Source organism: Hypomesus transpacificus, unplaced genomic scaffold, assembly GCF_021917145.1.
Source record: "Hypomesus transpacificus isolate Combined female unplaced genomic scaffold, fHypTra1 scaffold_268, whole genome shotgun sequence".
Lineage (NCBI taxonomy): Eukaryota > Metazoa > Chordata > Actinopteri > Osmeriformes > Osmeridae > Hypomesus > Hypomesus transpacificus.
In genome coordinates, this window is record NW_025813794.1 from 1 (window position 1) to 7,500 (window position 7,500).

At 44.3% G+C, this 7,500-nt stretch overlaps 23 non-coding genes across 23 annotated transcripts; all 23 read right to left on the reverse strand.

Annotated features, from left to right (window-relative positions):
- Window positions 1–3: 3 nt before the first annotated feature.
- Window positions 4–75, reverse strand: trnap-ugg. The gene has a single exon. It is a non-coding gene; the product is annotated as a tRNA-Pro (tRNA).
- Window positions 76–338: 263 nt separating this feature from the next.
- On the reverse strand, window positions 339–410 carry trnap-ugg. The gene has a single exon. It is a non-coding gene; the product is annotated as a tRNA-Pro (tRNA).
- A 265-nt stretch (window positions 411–675) lies between these two features.
- Window positions 676–747, reverse strand: trnap-agg. The gene has a single exon. It is a non-coding gene; the product is annotated as a tRNA-Pro (tRNA).
- A 265-nt stretch (window positions 748–1,012) lies between these two features.
- Window positions 1,013–1,084, reverse strand: trnap-ugg. Its single transcript has one exon. It is a non-coding gene; the product is annotated as a tRNA-Pro (tRNA).
- Window positions 1,085–1,347: 263 nt separating this feature from the next.
- trnap-agg lies at window positions 1,348–1,419 on the reverse strand. The gene has a single exon. It is a non-coding gene; the product is annotated as a tRNA-Pro (tRNA).
- A 265-nt stretch (window positions 1,420–1,684) lies between these two features.
- trnap-ugg lies at window positions 1,685–1,756 on the reverse strand. The gene has a single exon. It is a non-coding gene; the product is annotated as a tRNA-Pro (tRNA).
- Window positions 1,757–2,019: 263 nt separating this feature from the next.
- On the reverse strand, window positions 2,020–2,091 carry trnap-ugg. Its single transcript has one exon. It is a non-coding gene; the product is annotated as a tRNA-Pro (tRNA).
- A 265-nt stretch (window positions 2,092–2,356) lies between these two features.
- On the reverse strand, window positions 2,357–2,428 carry trnap-agg. Its single transcript has one exon. It is a non-coding gene; the product is annotated as a tRNA-Pro (tRNA).
- Window positions 2,429–2,693: 265 nt separating this feature from the next.
- trnap-ugg lies at window positions 2,694–2,765 on the reverse strand. The gene has a single exon. It is a non-coding gene; the product is annotated as a tRNA-Pro (tRNA).
- A 263-nt stretch (window positions 2,766–3,028) lies between these two features.
- Window positions 3,029–3,100, reverse strand: trnap-agg. The gene has a single exon. It is a non-coding gene; the product is annotated as a tRNA-Pro (tRNA).
- A 265-nt stretch (window positions 3,101–3,365) lies between these two features.
- On the reverse strand, window positions 3,366–3,437 carry trnap-ugg. Its single transcript has one exon. It is a non-coding gene; the product is annotated as a tRNA-Pro (tRNA).
- Window positions 3,438–3,700: 263 nt separating this feature from the next.
- On the reverse strand, window positions 3,701–3,772 carry trnap-agg. Its single transcript has one exon. It is a non-coding gene; the product is annotated as a tRNA-Pro (tRNA).
- Window positions 3,773–4,037: 265 nt separating this feature from the next.
- Window positions 4,038–4,109, reverse strand: trnap-ugg. The gene has a single exon. It is a non-coding gene; the product is annotated as a tRNA-Pro (tRNA).
- A 263-nt stretch (window positions 4,110–4,372) lies between these two features.
- trnap-agg lies at window positions 4,373–4,444 on the reverse strand. The gene has a single exon. It is a non-coding gene; the product is annotated as a tRNA-Pro (tRNA).
- A 265-nt stretch (window positions 4,445–4,709) lies between these two features.
- On the reverse strand, window positions 4,710–4,781 carry trnap-ugg. Its single transcript has one exon. It is a non-coding gene; the product is annotated as a tRNA-Pro (tRNA).
- A 263-nt stretch (window positions 4,782–5,044) lies between these two features.
- Window positions 5,045–5,116, reverse strand: trnap-agg. The gene has a single exon. It is a non-coding gene; the product is annotated as a tRNA-Pro (tRNA).
- A 265-nt stretch (window positions 5,117–5,381) lies between these two features.
- Window positions 5,382–5,453, reverse strand: trnap-ugg. Its single transcript has one exon. It is a non-coding gene; the product is annotated as a tRNA-Pro (tRNA).
- A 263-nt stretch (window positions 5,454–5,716) lies between these two features.
- trnap-ugg lies at window positions 5,717–5,788 on the reverse strand. Its single transcript has one exon. It is a non-coding gene; the product is annotated as a tRNA-Pro (tRNA).
- Window positions 5,789–6,053: 265 nt separating this feature from the next.
- On the reverse strand, window positions 6,054–6,125 carry trnap-agg. Its single transcript has one exon. It is a non-coding gene; the product is annotated as a tRNA-Pro (tRNA).
- Window positions 6,126–6,390: 265 nt separating this feature from the next.
- On the reverse strand, window positions 6,391–6,462 carry trnap-ugg. The gene has a single exon. It is a non-coding gene; the product is annotated as a tRNA-Pro (tRNA).
- A 263-nt stretch (window positions 6,463–6,725) lies between these two features.
- On the reverse strand, window positions 6,726–6,797 carry trnap-ugg. The gene has a single exon. It is a non-coding gene; the product is annotated as a tRNA-Pro (tRNA).
- A 265-nt stretch (window positions 6,798–7,062) lies between these two features.
- Window positions 7,063–7,134, reverse strand: trnap-agg. The gene has a single exon. It is a non-coding gene; the product is annotated as a tRNA-Pro (tRNA).
- Window positions 7,135–7,399: 265 nt separating this feature from the next.
- On the reverse strand, window positions 7,400–7,471 carry trnap-ugg. Its single transcript has one exon. It is a non-coding gene; the product is annotated as a tRNA-Pro (tRNA).
- Between the last annotated feature and the right edge of the window lie 29 nt (window positions 7,472–7,500).

Below are 7,500 nucleotides of genomic sequence, written 5' to 3' on the forward strand. Positions count from 1 at the left end.
AAAGGGCTCGTCCAGGATTTGAACCCGGGACCTCTCGCACCCAAAGCGAGAATCATACCCCTAGACCAACGAGCCACATTTTGGTGGGTGTTTTGCTTGACAAATTTTTTTCACAAAACATGGTTAGACAGAAGCTCCGCACCCTAAGCGTGAATCATACCACGAGCCACGTTTCTGTCAGTGTTTTGGTTGACTGATTTGTTTTCACATAACATGTTTAGACGAAAAGAGCAACTCTCCCAGTAAAACAACCCAAACCACGTTAGGTAAAGGACTGATCTTGGATTTAAACAGGATCTCTCGTCACCAGGTACCTTCCTTTGTCAACGTACTCTAAAGGGCTCGTCCGGTATTTGAACCCGGGACCTCTCGCACCCAAAGCGAGAATCATACCCCTAGACCAACGAGCCACATTTTGGTGGCTGTTTTGCTTGACAAATTTGTTTTCACAAAATCTGGTTAATCAGAAGCTCCGCACTGAAAAGCGTGAATCAAACCACGAGCCACGTTTCTGTCAGTGTTTTGGTTGACTGATTTGTTTTCACATAACATGTTTAGACGAAAAGAGCAACTCTCCCAGTAAATCACCCCAAAACACGTTGGGTAAAGGACTGATCTTGGGTTTAAACAGGATCTCTCATCACCAGGTACCTTCCTTTGTCAATATACTCTAAAGGGCTCGTCCGGGATTTGATCCCGGGACCTCTCGCACCCTAAGCGAGAATCATACCCCTAGACCAACGAGCCACATTTTGGTAGCTGTTTTGGTTCATCAATTTATTTTCAAAAAACATGGTTAATCAGAAACTCCGCACTGAAAAGCGTGAATCCTACCACGAGCCACGTTTTTGTCAGTGTTTTGGTTTACTGATTTGTTTTCACATAACATGCTTAGACAAAAAGAGCAACTCTCCCAGTAAATCACCCCAAACCACGTTGGGTAAAGGACTGATCTTGGGTTTAAACAGGATCTCTTGTCACCAGGTACCTTCCTTTGTCAATGTACTCTAAAGGGCTCGTCCAGGATTTGAACCCGGGACCTCTCGCACCCAAAGCGAGAATCATACCCCTAGACCAACGAGCCACATTTTGGTGGGTGTTTTGCTTGACAAATTTTTTTCACAAAACATGGTTAGACAGAAGCTCCGCACCCTAAGCGTGAATCATACCACGAGCCACGTTTCTGTCAGTGTTTTGGTTGACTGATTTGTTTTCACATAACATGTTTAGACGAAAAGAGCAACTCTCCCAGTAAAACAACCCAAACCACGTTAGGTAAAGGACTGATCTTGGATTTAAACAGGATCTCTCGTCACCAGGTACCTTCCTTTGTCAATATACTCTAAAGGGCTCGTCCGGGATTTGATCCCGGGACCTCTCGCACCCTAAGCGAGAATCATACCCCTAGACCAACGAGCCACATTTTGGTAGCTGTTTTGGTTCATCAATTTATTTTCAAAAAACATGGTTAATCAGAAACTCCGCACTGAAAAGCGTGAATCCTACCACGAGCCACGTTTTTGTCAGTGTTTTGGTTTACTGATTTGTTTTCACATAACATGCTTAGACAGAAAGAGCAACTCTCCCAGTAAATCACCCCAAACCACGTTGGGTAAAGGACTGATCTTGGGTTTAAACAGGATCTCTCGTCAACAGGTACCTTCCTTTGTCAATGTACTCTAAAGGGCTCGTCCAGGATTTGAACCCGGGACCTCTCGCACCCAAAGCGAGAATCATACCCCTAGACCAACGAGCCACATTTTGGTGGGTGTTTTGCTTGACAAATTTTTTTCACAAAACATGGTTAGACAGAAGCTCCGCACCCTAAGCGTGAATCATACCACGAGCCACGTTTCTGTCAGTGTTTTGGTTGACTGATTTGTTTTCACATAACATGTTTAGACGAAAAGAGCAACTCTCCCAGTAAAACAACCCAAACCACGTTAGGTAAAGGACTGATCTTGGATTTAAACAGGATCTCTCGTCACCAGGTACCTTCCTTTGTCAACGTACTCTAAAGGGCTCGTCCGGTATTTGAACCCGGGACCTCTCGCACCCAAAGCGAGAATCATACCCCTAGACCAACGAGCCACATTTTGGTGGCTGTTTTGCTTGACAAATTTGTTTTCACAAAATCTGGTTAATCAGAAGCTCCGCACTGAAAAGCGTGAATCAAACCACGAGCCACGTTTCTGTCAGTGTTTTGGTTGACTGATTTGTTTTCACATAACATGTTTAGACGAAAAGAGCAACTCTCCCAGTAAATCACCCCAAAACACGTTGGGTAAAGGACTGATCTTGGGTTTAAACAGGATCTCTCATCACCAGGTACCTTCCTTTGTCAATATACTCTAAAGGGCTCGTCCGGGATTTGATCCCGGGACCTCTCGCACCCTAAGCGAGAATCATACCCCTAGACCAACGAGCCACATTTTGGTAGCTGTTTTGGTTCATCAATTTATTTTCAAAAAACATGGTTAATCAGAAACTCCGCACTGAAAAGCGTGAATCCTACCACGAGCCACGTTTTTGTCAGTGTTTTGGTTTACTGATTTGTTTTCACATAACATGCTTAGACAAAAAGAGCAACTCTCCCAGTAAATCACCCCAAACCACGTTGGGTAAAGGACTGATCTTGGGTTTAAACAGGATCTCTTGTCACCAGGTACCTTCCTTTGTCAATGTACTCTAAAGGGCTCGTCCAGGATTTGAACCCGGGACCTCTCGCACCCAAAGCGAGAATCATACCCCTAGACCAACGAGCCACATTTTGGTGGGTGTTTTGCTTGACAAATTTTTTTCACAAAACATGGTTAGACAGAAGCTCCGCACCCTAAGCGTGAATCATACCACGAGCCACGTTTCTGTCAGTGTTTTGGTTGACTGATTTGTTTTCACATAACATGTTTAGACGAAAAGAGCAACTCTCCCAGTAAAACAACCCAAACCACGTTAGGTAAAGGACTGATCTTGGATTTAAACAGGATCTCTCGTCACCAGGTACCTTCCTTTGTCAATATACTCTAAAGGGCTCGTCCGGGATTTGATCCCGGGACCTCTCGCACCCTAAGCGAGAATCATACCCCTAGACCAACGAGCCACATTTTGGTAGCTGTTTTGGTTCATCAATTTATTTTCAAAAAACATGGTTAATCAGAAACTCCGCACTGAAAAGCGTGAATCCTACCACGAGCCACGTTTTTGTCAGTGTTTTGGTTTACTGATTTGTTTTCACATAACATGCTTAGACAAAAAGAGCAACTCTCCCAGTAAATCACCCCAAACCACGTTGGGTAAAGGACTGATCTTGGGTTTAAACAGGATCTCTTGTCACCAGGTACCTTCCTTTGTCAATGTACTCTAAAGGGCTCGTCCAGGATTTGAACCCGGGACCTCTCGCACCCAAAGCGAGAATCATACCCCTAGACCAACGAGCCACATTTTGGTGGGTGTTTTGCTTGACAAATTTTTTTCACAAAACATGGTTAGACAGAAGCTCCGCACCCTAAGCGTGAATCATACCACGAGCCACGTTTCTGTCAGTGTTTTGGTTGACTGATTTGTTTTCACATAACATGTTTAGACGAAAAGAGCAACTCTCCCAGTAAAACAACCCAAACCACGTTAGGTAAAGGACTGATCTTGGATTTAAACAGGATCTCTCGTCACCAGGTACCTTCCTTTGTCAATATACTCTAAAGGGCTCGTCCGGGATTTGATCCCGGGACCTCTCGCACCCTAAGCGAGAATCATACCCCTAGACCAACGAGCCACATTTTGGTAGCTGTTTTGGTTCATCAATTTATTTTCAAAAAACATGGTTAATCAGAAACTCCGCACTGAAAAGCGTGAATCCTACCACGAGCCACGTTTTTGTCAGTGTTTTGGTTTACTGATTTGTTTTCACATAACATGCTTAGACAAAAAGAGCAACTCTCCCAGTAAATCACCCCAAACCACGTTGGGTAAAGGACTGATCTTGGGTTTAAACAGGATCTCTTGTCACCAGGTACCTTCCTTTGTCAATGTACTCTAAAGGGCTCGTCCAGGATTTGAACCCGGGACCTCTCGCACCCAAAGCGAGAATCATACCCCTAGACCAACGAGCCACATTTTGGTGGGTGTTTTGCTTGACAAATTTTTTTCACAAAACATGGTTAGACAGAAGCTCCGCACCCTAAGCGTGAATCATACCACGAGCCACGTTTCTGTCAGTGTTTTGGTTGACTGATTTGTTTTCACATAACATGTTTAGACGAAAAGAGCAACTCTCCCAGTAAAACAACCCAAACCACGTTAGGTAAAGGACTGATCTTGGATTTAAACAGGATCTCTCGTCACCAGGTACCTTCCTTTGTCAATATACTCTAAAGGGCTCGTCCGGGATTTGATCCCGGGACCTCTCGCACCCTAAGCGAGAATCATACCCCTAGACCAACGAGCCACATTTTGGTAGCTGTTTTGGTTCATCAATTTATTTTCAAAAAACATGGTTAATCAGAAACTCCGCACTGAAAAGCGTGAATCCTACCACGAGCCACGTTTTTGTCAGTGTTTTGGTTTACTGATTTGTTTTCACATAACATGCTTAGACAAAAAGAGCAACTCTCCCAGTAAATCACCCCAAACCACGTTGGGTAAAGGACTGATCTTGGGTTTAAACAGGATCTCTTGTCACCAGGTACCTTCCTTTGTCAATGTACTCTAAAGGGCTCGTCCAGGATTTGAACCCGGGACCTCTCGCACCCAAAGCGAGAATCATACCCCTAGACCAACGAGCCACATTTTGGTGGGTGTTTTGCTTGACAAATTTTTTTCACAAAACATGGTTAGACAGAAGCTCCGCACCCTAAGCGTGAATCATACCACGAGCCACGTTTCTGTCAGTGTTTTGGTTGACTGATTTGTTTTCACATAACATGTTTAGACGAAAAGAGCAACTCTCCCAGTAAAACAACCCAAACCACGTTAGGTAAAGGACTGATCTTGGATTTAAACAGGATCTCTCGTCACCAGGTACCTTCCTTTGTCAATATACTCTAAAGGGCTCGTCCGGGATTTGATCCCGGGACCTCTCGCACCCTAAGCGAGAATCATACCCCTAGACCAACGAGCCACATTTTGGTAGCTGTTTTGGTTCATCAATTTATTTTCAAAAAACATGGTTAATCAGAAACTCCGCACTGAAAAGCGTGAATCCTACCACGAGCCACGTTTTTGTCAGTGTTTTGGTTTACTGATTTGTTTTCACATAACATGCTTAGACAGAAAGAGCAACTCTCCCAGTAAATCACCCCAAACCACGTTGGGTAAAGGACTGATCTTGGGTTTAAACAGGATCTCTCGTCAACAGGTACCTTCCTTTGTCAATGTACTCTAAAGGGCTCGTCCAGGATTTGAACCCGGGACCTCTCGCACCCAAAGCGAGAATCATACCCCTAGACCAACGAGCCACATTTTGGTGGGTGTTTTGCTTGACAAATTTTTTTCACAAAACATGGTTAGACAGAAGCTCCGCACCCTAAGCGTGAATCATACCACGAGCCACATTTCTGTCAGTGTTTTGGTTGACTGATTTGTTTTCACATAACATGTTTAGACGAAAAGAGCAACTCTCCCAGTAAAACAACCCAAACCACGTTAGGTAAAGGACTGATCTTGGATTTAAACAGGATCTCTCGTCACCAGGTACCTTCCTTTGTCAACGTACTCTAAAGGGCTCGTCCGGTATTTGAACCCGGGACCTCTCGCACCCAAAGCGAGAATCATACCCCTAGACCAACGAGCCACATTTTGGTGGCTGTTTTGCTTGACAAATTTGTTTTCACAAAATCTGGTTAATCAGAAGCTCCGCACTGAAAAGCGTGAATCAAACAACGAGCCACGTTTCTGTCAGTGTTTTGGTTGACTGATTTGTTTTCACATAACATGTTTAGACGAAAAGAGCAACTCTCCCAGTAAATCACCCCAAAACACGTTGGGTAAAGGACTGATCTTGGGTTTAAACAGGATCTCTCATCACCAGGTACCTTCCTTTGTCAATATACTCTAAAGGGCTCGTCCGGGATTTGATCCCGGGACCTCTCGCACCCTAAGCGAGAATCATACCCCTAGACCAACGAGCCACATTTTGGTAGCTGTTTTGGTTCATCAATTTATTTTCAAAAAACATGGTTAATCAGAAACTCCGCACTGAAAAGCGTGAATCCTACCACGAGCCACGTTTTTGTCAGTGTTTTGGTTTACTGATTTGTTTTCACATAACATGCTTAGACAGAAAGAGCAACTCTCCCAGTAAATCACCCCAAACCACGTTGGGTAAAGGACTGATCTTGGGTTTAAACAGGATCTCTCGTCAACAGGTACCTTCCTTTGTCAATGTACTCTAAAGGGCTCGTCCAGGATTTGAACCCGGGACCTCTCGCACCCAAAGCGAGAATCATACCCCTAGACCAACGAGCCACATTTTGGTGGGTGTTTTGCTTGACAAATTTTTTTCACAAAACATGGTTAGACAGAAGCTCCGCACCCTAAGCGTGAATCATACCACGAGCCACGTTTCTGTCAGTGTTTTGGTTGACTGATTTGTTTTCACATAACATGTTTAGACGAAAAGAGCAACTCTCCCAGTAAAACAACCCAAACCACGTTAGGTAAAGGACTGATCTTGGATTTAAACAGGATCTCTCGTCACCAGGTACCTTCCTTTGTCAACGTACTCTAAAGGGCTCGTCCGGTATTTGAACCCGGGACCTCTCGCACCCAAAGCGAGAATCATACCCCTAGACCAACGAGCCACATTTTGGTGGCTGTTTTGCTTGACAAATTTGTTTTCACAAAATCTGGTTAATCAGAAGCTCCGCACTGAAAAGCGTGAATCAAACCACGAGCCACGTTTCTGTCAGTGTTTTGGTTGACTGATTTGTTTTCACATAACATGTTTAGACGAAAAGAGCAACTCTCCCAGTAAATCACCCCAAAACACGTTGGGTAAAGGACTGATCTTGGGTTTAAACAGGATCTCTCGTCACCAGGTACCTTCCTTTGTCAATATACTCTAAAGGGCTCGTCCGGGATTTGATCCCGGGACCTCTCGCACCCTAAGCGAGAATCATACCCCTAGACCAACGAGCCACATTTTGGTAGCTGTTTTGGTTCATCAATTTATTTTCAAAAAACATGGTTAATCAGAAACTCCGCACTGAAAAGCGTGAATCCTACCACGAGCCACGTTTTTGTCAGTGTTTTGGTTTACTGATTTGTTTTCACATAACATGCTTAGACAAAAAGAGCAACTCTCCCAGTAAATCACCCCAAACCACGTTGGGTAAAGGACTGATCTTGGGTTTAAACAGGATCTCTTGTCACCAGGTACCTTCCTTTGTCAATGTACTCTAAAGGGCTCGTCCAGGATTTGAACCCGGGACCTCTCGCACCCAAAGCGAGAATCATACCCCTAGACCAACGAGCCACATTTTGGTGGGTGTTTTGCTTGACAAA